The sequence below is a fragment of the Mycteria americana genome, chromosome 1 (assembly GCF_035582795.1).
Source record: "Mycteria americana isolate JAX WOST 10 ecotype Jacksonville Zoo and Gardens chromosome 1, USCA_MyAme_1.0, whole genome shotgun sequence".
Classification (NCBI taxonomy): domain Eukaryota; kingdom Metazoa; phylum Chordata; class Aves; order Ciconiiformes; family Ciconiidae; genus Mycteria; species Mycteria americana.
In genome coordinates, this window is record NC_134365.1 from 53,172,711 (window position 1) to 53,185,188 (window position 12,478).

Here is a 12,478-nt window from a genome sequence, read left to right on the forward strand (position 1 = left end):
CTGGATATGTGTGAATGGGCAGCAATAAGAGCGTACAAAATAGCTATGAAGAGTAATCAGAATCAAATGTATTCAATTTGCAGCAGCTCTTCTGGACTGGGGCATCCTAAAGACCACACCAGTGAAGGGCTTTGCTTCTCATCTAGGGTTTGTGCTTTTATATTGATTTAGAAGCATTAATTTCTGCAGCTATTGAAGGCTCTTTTTTTCCCCCCACTGAATATAAAATTACAGTAATTGGGCTGAAAAGACTTGTGCCATTTTACAGTCTGGCAAGGAGATGAGGGCCTGATTTACTGCTCACAAAACTTACCTGTCAGCAACTGCTGGTTCTGAGGACTGTCCTCATTTCTTTCAGGCCACCCAGATCATCATGGCAACTACAGCTAGGAGGGAACTGCTGGTGCAAGGAGCTGCCCTAACAACATTTCGTCCTACACTTAGCACATTCCTCCTGCTGACACTTTCCAGATCGCTCCATAAACTGCAGAAGAGCCAAAACCACTTTTGTAGCTTTTTAAATTTTCCTCAGTTTGGACCCCTAACATTTTTCTAATGGGGCTACAGACCTCTGTACAACAAATCTAAACCCAAGGACAATTGGTTTGCTTTTCCTAGCTTCCTTCATGGCCTCTGGTTTCAAAAGCCCAGAAGATAACTCTTCTGTATCAGGGCAGTTCTCCAGAAGGCTGTAGTGCTTTGGAAGTGACACTGAGAAGGTGTCACTCAGTGCTCGCCTTGACTAATCTGAAGCAAATATATTTTTAAGTATGAATATACTTTAAGCTAACCAAAAGCTACTTCAAGAAAATGGAAAGTAATCACAATATCAAATAGCTTCCTATTTGTATAAAATATGGGCATCAGTACAGTTGTTTATGTGAAAAAGAAAGCTTAACATGTTTAATAGAAGGCATCGTTTTCAGAGTACGGCTAAACAAGTAGTTTATACTGAGAGATGCCCTGGTGTAAGAGGCTTGATGTAGTTCAAGACACCGTTACATGGCCAAATTTTAAGTGACTACTTCAAATTAGAGATAGTACCTTGACTTTGTACCAGTGTTACCCATGAGCATGTTGCTGGTATCCCGCATTGCACTGTGTCAAATCCACTGCTTACGGACTCTGGGATGCCAGCGCAGCTGCACCGCGAGGATATTTTGTGCAGCCCAGCCTTCTGCATGGGGGACCAGGCAGTGCCTCCAAGGCAGCACTGCTGCACTTCACAGTTTGCATCTCAGGTCTGCAAAAGGAAACCACGGTCTCAGCGTCACACCTGGGCAACCATAGCGCTAGAAGCAAGTTCTACATGGCAGGAGAAGTACGAGCAGCTGCCATAGCATGGATCCATCTCAGATCACACTGCCAAGCATCATATCAGCTGTGCTGAACCTCAACATGCCAATAACAATATATGTTCCTTGGCAAGTATTAGCAATAAGTATCAGCAGGTGACACAGGTGGATGACAAATTGAGGGGAGCGACTGACACACTCAAGGGCAGGGCTGTCATTCAGCAGGACTTTGAAAGGCTGGAGAAATGGGCCAACACAAATGTCTTCCAATTCAACGAAGGCAAATGTAAAGTCCTGCACCTTGGATATAATAAACCCATACAACAGCCAGGAGCTGACTGGGTAAACAGCAGCTTTGCAGAAAAGGTCCTGGGTGTCCCAGTGAACAACAAGGATGGACTTGAGTGAGCAATTGCTCTCATAGCAATGAAAGCTAATCAGATACTGGGCTGCATTAGTAACAGCATAACCAGATCAAGGGAAATGATTACTGCCCGCACCCCCACCTGGCATTTGTGAGACTGCCTATGGAGTACTGTGCACAGTCTGGGGCACTGCAATACAAGAAAGATATCAACAAACTAGAATGAGTCCCATGGAGGGTCACCAAAAGAATAGGGAGCTGGAGCACGTGATAAACAAGGAGACACTGAGAGAACTGGGTTTGTTCAGCCTGAAGAAGAGAAGGCTACCGGATGATCTAATTGTTGTCTTTCCGCTGCCCAGTGGGAAGGAATAGAGAAGATGGAGCCAGACTCTTCTTGGAGGTGCACAGCAAAATGACAAAATGATCAAGTTCCAACATGGCAAATTCCAAGTAGATATAATGGGGGGCAAGGGGGGAGAAATTCTTTCCAGTGAGGGTGGACAACCTGTTGTGGCAAAAAGGTTGTGGAATCTCCCATCCGTGATGATACTCAAAACTCAACTGGACAAGTCGCAAGCTGAGCTTCAGCTAAGCAAGCTGAAGGGGAGGTAACTAGCTTCCAGTTACATTGATGTGCTAGATCCCAGCCCTGCTCCTGCTTATGGTCATAAAGGGCCTCTTGCAGACAGCTGTTGCTCCAGGGAGCAGGTCTCCAGTGGCTGCTGAACACAAAGCTGGTGCAATGTTGAGGAAAGCATGGAACAAGATTGTTAGGACTGGACACATAGAATAGCTGTATGCAGATTCTGAGGAGAAGGCAGATGTTTCACAGACTTTGGAACATTGATACTAGTTCCTAGTACCTGTTCTGCTTTGCGCTTACATGTCTCTATGGCAAATCAACAGGGAATGCATTTGCTCTGTAACTGCGAGTCATTGCAGCCTTATAATAGTCCATCCACTTCAAAACAGCACCTTTCCTGTGCTGACTCATACCTCAATGTCTTTTCTTGCTCCCCTTCTTAGACAGCTTCTGATAAGTCATCTTCTTGGTTGTGGTACTATCAAAGGATATGTGGGACTATCAAAGGATGTCTTTGATAGTCTGGCTTCAGAAGTGCATATAGGCTTCACTGAGAAAACAAAGGTGGCTGGTTGTTGTTTTCACCATAGCAGGACAGTTGGTTAACCCTTCTTTAGGGTTGTTTAAGTATTGCCATCACCAGCTTAGGTCATAGTAGGTATTTTTAGGAGATACGCTTGCTCTCCCTGCCAAATGGGGAGTGGGAGGAGGTTGTGCAAGAGCATGAGCCGGCATATTGACTGGCACTTTTGGTTCAGGGTTGCCCTGGTTGGAAGAAGGTGTGGAGAATGTACAAGATGGCTGATGCAGTCAGAAGTAGCTGTCCCAAAATGGGAGCTGGTGGGCAGAAGCAGAGCAGTGAGTTGAGGCATGACCAAGGACTCTCACTACTAAACTAGCTGCTTTCTGATAAAAACACCCTTAGCAATGTACTGAGCTATTGAAAATGGTGCTTCCAGAGCTGTCACACCACAGGCTTTCCCTGTATCTCCAGTAGGTCCAGAACTCCCAGCCAGATCTGCTTTTGCCCTCATGGACAAAGTGAAGAACATAAGAAAATGCCTACACAACTTGTGAGCCTGGCTCTGGTATTCTGAAAGTGCTTAGCAATGCCAAAAATTTGCAAGAGATGTTATGGAGATAGCAGAAGTCCTGTTCCAAGAGAAGACAGCCCAAGGAGAGGTCTGTGCAGGAACCTGAGGCAAAACTAGCTCCGAGGTAAAGAGCAGCAGTTAAGGAAGGTCTGACTGCAGCGAGCACCACGACTTACACAAGCGGTCACATCTCCGCTACCTGACTGCAGGCGTCAAGGAAGAGAAGGAACTGAGAAGTGACCGGCAAAAAGGTCTAAACTAGCTAAGTGTGAGTGGTCCCACAAAACGCAAACAGGCAATGTCTGATCCACCAAAAAGTCTCCCAGCTTAAAGTTAACCATCAACATCTTCTGAATAAAATTTGAACCTGCACAGCAAGTTTAGACCAGCCTAGCAACACTGGTTTTGATCCTGCTCTGGGCAGTTTAAAGCCTATCATCTGATCACAGCCCTACCAGTTCATCTCTCATTAGGCTACCTCGAAAGTAATGAAATTACTATGAGACTTCAGTAGTTATTTTTCACTTGTCAGGACAAAATTTGAATCTGTTGCAGCCACTGAATCCGTTGCATCCACTGAGAAGCACGTTTATATTCAAATGCTTAAACAAGTAGGCCAATTTTTAGAAATGCTTCATTTACAAGTCACATACTTAGATGTCTACATATAGATTGCTGTTTGCTCTTGAGCTATGCTTGTCTGAAAAAGCTAAGCTGGGGTCCTTTTATCCAAAGAAATATTAGCAGTAGCAGAGACCATCAAAAGAGAACACTGGTAGTTCCAATGGCTTGTTTATTATATGGCGTTAATTCTTCATCTAACACGCTAGCAAATTAAATCTAGTTTCCTGTCCAACGTCACTCTGATACAAACTTACAACCACGTTCCTGCTGACCGAGTCAGTATCAAGCCACAGAGGTCAGTGTCCTTCTGCGTTTTACCCTCAAATCTCCAAGTAATTGGTTTCCATTTCTCTCGTTCCCTTTTTAGGTCGGTAAGAAGCAGGTGCTCGAGTCCCTTCACCCCAAGGACTGCTGACTCCAGGGCTTCTCAGGTTCCCGTAAAAAGAAACTGTCTGCGTGAACAAGGTGCAAAAATATAAACGCAAAGGCAACCGAGCTGCTGCTCTGCTCTTCACCGCCTCCGGTCGGGCAGTTTCCTCGCACTGCAATTTTCACGGCTCCGTGCACGCAGCTCCCCAGATCGCTCCACTGTGGGGCGGGAGGGAAGGCAAGAGCTACGGGGGGGGGCCACAACACCCCTCCCTCCCCTCGCCAGCACGCAAGGTCCGGAAGAATCCACACAAACACGAGCCATGCGGAAGCCTTTCTCCTCCCTCCGCCCTCTCCCTACCGCCTCCCCGTGCCGGACGAGCTGTAGGACCGGCACGGCCTCTTCCCCTCGCGGGCCTGCAGCACACAGCGCACGGCGCTGGGCTTCTGCACATCGTGCACTCGGCTCGCCCGAGCGCCCCCGCCCAGCCGCAGCCTTCCCGAGGCCCGCAGAGGGGAGGGAGGGAGGGCGTGGGGGCTGCGCTGCCCCCCGAGAGCCTCCCCGCGGCTCTGGGCAGCGCAGGGAGGGCCCGGGCCGCCGCCGGAGCCACCCCCCGCCCCGCGGAGCGGCTGGGCAGGGGCCGGGGGGCCCCACGGCTCCTCGTTAGTATAGTGGTGAGTATCCCCGCCTGTCACGCGGGAGACCGGGGTTCGATTCCCCGACGGGGAGAGGCGCGCTCGCGCGCGCGCTTTTTGTTTCCCCGCCGTCCTCGGCGGGAGCCCCGCGAGACCCGACCGTTGGTCGCCGGCGGCAAAAAACACCGCCCCGGGCGCTACGCCCTTCCGCTGGCGTGGGGGGTGGGAGAAAAACACTGAGCGCGGCCTCCCCGTCGGGGAATCGAACCCCGGTCTCCCGCGTGACAGGCGGGGATACTCACCACTATACTAACGAGGAGCTGCCTTGAAACGGAGTCTCGCGGGGCTGCCTTTATGCGCACACGCAGACACCACCCCTGCCGCTACCCCTGCCCTTCGGCGGGCGATGGTAACGCAGGGGCTCCCGCAGCGGGGCGGGAGGGGCGATCGCCAGCAGCGGGGTCCGGGACCCCGAGCCTGCGTACGGCGGCAATGTCGCGGGAGGGGAGCTCGGCACCAGCGCGGGGCGGGAGGCCCTTGCTGCTCGGGGCCGGTAGTGGGTGCGTGGGTGGGGAGAGTTAATGTACTTGCGCGGGAAGGCGGGAAACGAAGCAGTGGCGGAGGAGAGGGGCCGGCGCGCGCGCTGCGGTTTTAATGGGTGCGGTTGCCACAGCGGGTGAGAAGGGTCCTCGCCCGCGCCGCCCTCACCCGTCCCCGTCCCCGCCGAGGAGGCGGCGGCGCGGCCGGCGGCCCGTGGCGGGCGAGTTCTAACACTCTGCGTGCGGTTGCCCAGCAGGACCTCGTGGCGCAACGGTAGCGCGTCTGACTCCAGATCAGAAGGCTGCGTGTTCGAATCACGTCGGGGTCACTTCCTTTTCCCTCTCTTTCTTCCGTCGGCCTTCACCGGCTCCGTCTCGGAGGAACCGGAGGGACCTTAATTTTTTTTTTTCCCGGCAGCGCGGCGCGGGGGCCTCTGCTGGAAACCAGCGTGCGCGGAGCTAAATGGGAGTCATGGCACAGGATTACTGCTGTATCAATGTAATCATAAAGATCCCGTTGGATAAAATAGATGTCTTTGTTTACGGTGTTTGTGTATACAGGACTTTCTGATATCAACGCTTAAACACGAAAGGCAAGAACGTGTCAAAGATCTACTTTAAGTTTTAAAAAGGCAACCCAAGGTGTGGAAATGATGAGAAAAAGTCAGAAAGGGGTATAGAAAGAGTAACTTTACATTCGAAATGGGACAGAGGGCCAAAAAATGGCAGGGAGACCCTCTTTTCAGTACAGAAGTTCCCATGAAAAGGAGTGGAAGTAAAAGCAGGGGAAGCAAGTGGTCTGGACGAGCCAAGAGCTCGGACGGATGCTGTGTTAAGAACCCTGAAGGCGAACAAAACCCTGATGGGGAGGGAGAGGGGAGCGGGGTGCCAGGGGAGGCCCTTCAGAGGGTGATGGGTCTAGGCTGTGGAACAGAAGAGTTTCCTCAGAGGAGCCATTTCCACACGCCGAGGTGCCAGAGGCGGAAAGGCACAGAAAGTACTTAATTTTGACCTAGAGGTGAGATAGTGAGTCGTGGAAGTAATACTTCAGTGATTTGGATGGACTGGAAAGTTTGACACTTAATGAAATTTAATTAGGAGGGAAACAGAATAGTTTGTCAAGGGCCTGAATTTGAGGGACAGAGAGAAACCTGCCAGAGATACAATTCTAAGCTGGTGAGAATTGATTATTAGCGTTGTAAACCATGGCAGAAAATGAAGAGAATACAGAAGTCTTAGAAACCAGAGTCAGCAGAGTCATCAAATTATGTGAGTTTTTTTAAGATAAATACTTTTGTTTTTACAGGCTAGTATTTGTTCCATATACCCTTAAAACCTTTCAAATACAGAAATTCTGCATCTCCCTTAACTGCTCAGTTCCAGTGCTTTGCTACCCTTACTGTTACAAAGCGACTGTAGTTTAACGCTGATGTCTCTTTTGCTGTAACTTAAATCCAGCCCTTGTGCTATTGCACTGGAGAACAGTTTATTCCCTTCCTTTTTATAGGTACTTCTGGCATATTTGAAATTTGTTATGCCTCTCCATAGCTGTTCTAGAGTAGTGTTTGCTGGGCCTCTGATTATTTGTATCACTCGCCTCTGGAGTCTTTCCAAATGAGTTGCATTTTTAAGTGCCCAGAACTGGTCCCAGTATTTCAGCTGACTCGGATTTTACCAGGTCTGAATAGAAGAGGAGGACTGCCTCACACGCTGTGCTGACTGGACTTCCATTTAGGTGGTTAGTCCTTTTTTATTTGATGCATAATCTGTTAGATGGATGCATTTTTTTATTGGATGCATAATCTGTTAGATTTTCCCTGGTCCCACAAAATATCTTATGTCTCTGCCTTACCATCCATCAGAGAGCTGGATGCAAGAAGTGGTGGCAATCTGCTTGCATTCCTGTAGCGCTGCCAAAGCAGGTGTGCTGCTCTAAGCATCCCCAATTGCTGCCAGACAATGTCTCTGCCTCGCAATAAGGGGTTCATCTCATGACAATACAGAAGATCTGTTAATAGGAGTCAAAGTTTTCAGGGTGTGGTTTCACACTAATACACCTAACGTAACATGAGCGCAGGTTGTCACAAAACAGTCAGTCTCGCTCTGCCCTGTCCATCCCCGCCTGCGTGTTTCCCCCGTTCCACTTGGATCACGTCTTGCAATCGTGCAGCAGCAGCTGCTGGCTCAGCATGCAGATCTGGCAGCGCAACTACTACATCCAACAGAAGGAAAGCGTCGCGAGTGCATGGCCTGGGACAGGATAGAGAGCAGGATCGTCCCTTTCAACAACAACGACAACTACCAATGGTTCGGTTAAATTTTTTGTCAGTCGTTCTTTAGAGGGAGAGCCTACTGTCCCTAAATCAAAATAATCTAGTGATGTTTCAAAACTAAATGAAAGAGTTAAATGCGCCTTAGCTATGTGCAAACTCTACCTCTCAATTTCCTATCGATAAAATGGGGATAATAATTCTCTTTGATCTCACAGCTGTTTTGTCGAGTTATCTCCATTAATTCTGAGGTACTCAAGTATGCTGGTGGGTATTTGTCTCTCACCAGCATTTCTACAGTACGTGTGCTTCTGTGCTTTTGTCCCTTTCTAACTTTTAAATACTTCATTTTGTTATCTGACTGATCTCTTAACGCAGATGTTTTTTCTTATGAAATTGTTACTAGCTAAATATAGACAATAACTTAAATCCACATAAGGTTCAAAAATCTTGGAGCTGAAGTAATAGCTTGCATATGGTAAATATAGCTTCTGCACTGTCTCGGTCCGTATATGATAAAATTGTGATATGATAATTCTTGTGTGGAAATGATTCAGCGTGGGAAGCTGTCCTGTAAATTGTCCTTTTCATTTCATTTCTGTAGGAGCCGATACCTCTGTTTTCCATCCTTGTTGGTACAGGCCTTTGTCTATCACAGTGTCAGCAGAAAGGAGTTTTAAAACAGTTATACCGCTCAGTTGTACACATTTCTTTCCCTGCCTGGGGACAGAGTCGTACAGACCACCCACAGTGCTGGGCACCCCTGTATTCACAACAAGGGTGACCACCCGTCTATTTACCACGTCGGGCGACACAGCCTTCCCTGGTGGGTGCCAGTGAGAGTGCGGTCGCCTGGCCTGTCCCCCTGATAAAACTACACCCACTGGCAAATTCAGCAGGAGATGCAATTTTTTCTGTAAGAGAATTGCTCTAAGAGCTATATGCCCCATTACAGTGAGGCATGCTTTTTTCTTATCACTTTGCCATTTCTACTTGGATTATACTTAAAAAGACATTTCTGATAAGCTAGAGCTGTTAAAAAGCCACCTAATTTTTCTAAATTAATCAAGAACGTGGACAAAAAATGAGTGATTCTAGAAAGTACAGTTACACTGTGCCATCATGGATAGGCAACTGCTTATTTTATTTATAGTAATGCTTTCCAGTTTCTGTTGCCTTTCTGAGAGGGAGTATTATTTTCAATGAGAAACTCACTGTGCACCAAGACTGAATTAATACTTCATATAGGTTTTTTACATTTCCTTTAGCTAAGAAGATTTCCGTATCAGCTCAGCCTAAGACAAGGGCATGTCTGTAGCACTTCCTAAATGTCTGCCATGAATGGATTTATAGCCTTCATAATTTTACTATGTATTATGAGGCAAATATTACATATGAATGCAAATTATACATCCATACTTCATTATGGATTAAATATTGTCCAAATCCTCCACTGAATTTAGGATACTTTTTTGAACACACACCTATAGAACATTCATTTTTTCAGTGTAGCGCAACATAAACTATCTGTCTCATTTTTATGGGTGGCATTAGAAGTTAAGAGTCATAAACTTGGAGAAACTCAAAGCTAGAAATCTGAGATAATTTAGAAGGCATTCAGTGTTTTCATATCAAAGAAGACTGTATGACTGAAAATCTCTTTCTCACGCTTAAGGAAAGCTAACAAATTCCAGACATTTGGGAGGGTCCTACAAAGGAAGGATTTTTGGCTTCTACTTTCAGCATATTTCACATTTTTAGGCAAGCTTGCAGCAGTTTTTCAACCAATGAAAATGGCCATAGTCTCACACCATTTGCACTTTTTTCGTAAACTTTCCTTTTGTCACCCTTTACACTGACAAGAGGTAAAATGTGACTACCTGTTTCTCAGGTAGAGGCAGGTATTCTGGTCTTCGAAAACCAGAACTTGCTGTTAGGGATAAACATTTAAGTACTGGAATGCTTCACAGAAGGCATGGCAAAACAACAGTTTTGTACTCCAGCCTTTAAGACGCAAAGCGTGTAACAGGCATATAGACCACCTTGTGGGTTTTTTTCCCCTGTAAAAACATTAGAAAGGTCTTTTGAGCTCATTCGTTCCCTTATCCCCTTTGACTGCTGCGTTAGGCTACAAAATGCAAGCTTTCTTTCCTTCAAACAAAACAAACAATAAAGGTGCAGATCCTCAGCTGTATTAAGGTCTAGTTGTGGTGATAGTTGCAGGTTTGCAGGTTCCAGTGTTAATCATTATGTACGTGCACATCTAGTGCTTTCTCGTATTACTTCCCCTGTCTTTACCTTGCCTGGGGAATGCCTGCTGTTACCAAGGAGTGACAATGAAAAGTGTAGAGCCAGGAAATAAAGGACAGTTTTGTGCCAAGGATTTTTTATGGACTTCACTTCCCAGAGAAGTCTACTGCTCTGAAATAGGGTGACACTAAAGTGTTATACGATGCTTTTTTAGCTTTTGTCACTTTGGAAGCAGCTAAAGGTAAGCCAGTAAGAGCCCAGTGTCCATGCAAGGGAGTTATGTCAGTGTAACAATGTAACTGAGAAAATAATTCATGAAAAGATAACACATATTTCTATAGTTGGGGAAATAACTCTCAAAACATAAATGGACTGTAAATATGAACTGTAAGTAATGCCAATCTGGGGCTGTGGCTCCACAACCACTGTATTGGATTTTGAACAATTATCCAAAACCTATGATGCTGAGTGTCTGCTGTCTTCATGCTTCTATGCCAGTTTTGCCTGACAGCAAAAAGAGAAAAAATACAGATCCAAGATAAAGCCAGTTAACCCATCCATTTGTTAGGACCAAAGCTGAACTGGGAATGTAGCTCTGTAGTGATTTACTACTTCATACCATACTGCTGTTGCATTTTTTATGCTACACTTAATGCATTAAAACCAGCCTTAGCATCAATGTACTTAGATGGAAAGGTGTAAACTGACTTCAAGCTCAACAGTTTTCGTTCCTTCCACTCCTAAGGGTCACTCACAAGAAAAGTGAGCACCAACTGTATTGCATATTCCAAACAGTACAATGAGTTGCAAATGACAGCTGCGCTCCTCTAAGAAGCAGTGTCAGAAAACAAGCTTCAGGCCTAAAGTACAGTATCATTATTGTCCGTGGGGATGTTAGATGGTGTCTGCACTGATTTTTTAGGTTGCATTTCCACTGTTAACTTTGGATAAAATTTCCCAGACCCAGTTCCCCCTTACATTGCTTTAAAACATTTTTTACTTGATATGAATGGAGGTTGTTAGTTTTGACATTAGTACAATAGCTGAAGAATCTCTCTGCTGCTGTCTTTCCGAAGTATGCTGTGTCTGCCTGCAACTGGTTTCATATCTGAATAAGGTGCGAATTCTTAAAGGTGGGGGAAGGATCTATTTTCCAAGGCACCTAGAGGCTTTTCAAGGTGAAACATACTATCTACACTTTAAATTATTACTATCAAATTTGGAGAGGAATTCAATTTCCTTTAAGCATTTCCAAAACACTTGTCATGTGATACCCATGTTCCAGGAAATCCTTGGGTAAGATATGCTGAAAAATAAACAGAACCATCTAATTTGTTCTCTTTGGGCTTATAAGTAGTAGTCAATCCACATTGGTATATGAATATTTGCTTTGTATGAGTATGCCATCAATGGAAGGAAGATGTTTCTACCCACTGTTGAGCCTCATTATCTAACAAACCAAACAGGTAAAGTATATACAACCCCAAGAACCAAATACTTTCAGATATAAACTATAATGAACTGCAGATGATGGCCACTTCATATCACTACTTGCACTACAAGGTAAATTAAATTCCCCAAGCTAAGCTTCTCCCTTGTATTAATTACTTTGTTACACCACACCAATTCCTCAGTTGGAAGCATCAGGCTTCTTGTGGGTGGGTCCTTGATTTGCCAAAATTACTTTCCACAAAAATAACCCTCAGCACCTTCATCTAGCTGATACTGTGGTCATGGCTAGATAAACAGGAATGACAGCCACTGTCTTTTGTGACAGAGCAAACCCAGAGGAAATCCCTTTCCTCAACGGCAATTTAAAACTCTCTTTGGAACATAAAGAGGAGTGGGTGTAACAATCCTGTTTCATGTCCATGATTGATGGGCAAATTAAAACATTCACATTTCAATTCTTATCTCTGATACCGTAACACAGTTCTCAAAAGCATAGGATATATCGTCAGATCTAAATACTAAACCGTTCCTATCATAAAATACAGGAAAATGTATAGCAACGTATGTTCCCAGCAAGCATCGTGTAAACACACAAAGATTTAACTCGCTTGTTTAAAGACCATGCAGTCTTAAACTCAGTCCTCCTTGCCCAGCAGGGACACACTTGGGAAATTTCTGAAGTCAGCTCAATAAAACGACTATGCACCTTTCAAATTTTGCAGTGCTATGGAAGCGATTCCATTTTTTTCTTAACGTATAAATCATCACGACGGCAGCAGTTAGATTAAGAGATTAGCTACCAATTTCGCGGTTGGATTTCTTCTGTAGCCTGATAGCTAACGTATGGGGTTAAGCACTTGGCTAGCGATAGCAGCAAGCTGGGTTACCCTGGGAGGAAACTCCTGTATTTGCGAGGCAGTCGCCTCAGCAAACTGAAGAAAAGCCTGCGGCAAGCTCTGCGAGCTGATCGCGCCAAGGAAGCCGGCGCCTGAGGAGCAG

At 45.8% G+C, this 12,478-nt stretch overlaps 3 non-coding genes across 3 annotated transcripts; 2 read left to right on the top strand and 1 right to left on the bottom strand.

The window, feature by feature from the left end:
- The first annotated feature begins 4,990 nt into the window (after positions 1 to 4,990).
- On the top strand, positions 4,991 to 5,062 carry TRNAD-GUC (transfer RNA aspartic acid (anticodon GUC)). The gene has a single exon. It is a non-coding gene; the product is annotated as a tRNA-Asp (tRNA).
- A 153-nt stretch (positions 5,063 to 5,215) lies between these two features.
- Positions 5,216 to 5,287, bottom strand: TRNAD-GUC (transfer RNA aspartic acid (anticodon GUC)). Its single transcript has one exon. It is a non-coding gene; the product is annotated as a tRNA-Asp (tRNA).
- A 477-nt stretch (positions 5,288 to 5,764) lies between these two features.
- TRNAW-CCA (transfer RNA tryptophan (anticodon CCA)) lies at positions 5,765 to 5,836 on the top strand. Its single transcript has one exon. It is a non-coding gene; the product is annotated as a tRNA-Trp (tRNA).
- The last annotated feature ends 6,642 nt before the right edge of the window (positions 5,837 to 12,478 follow it).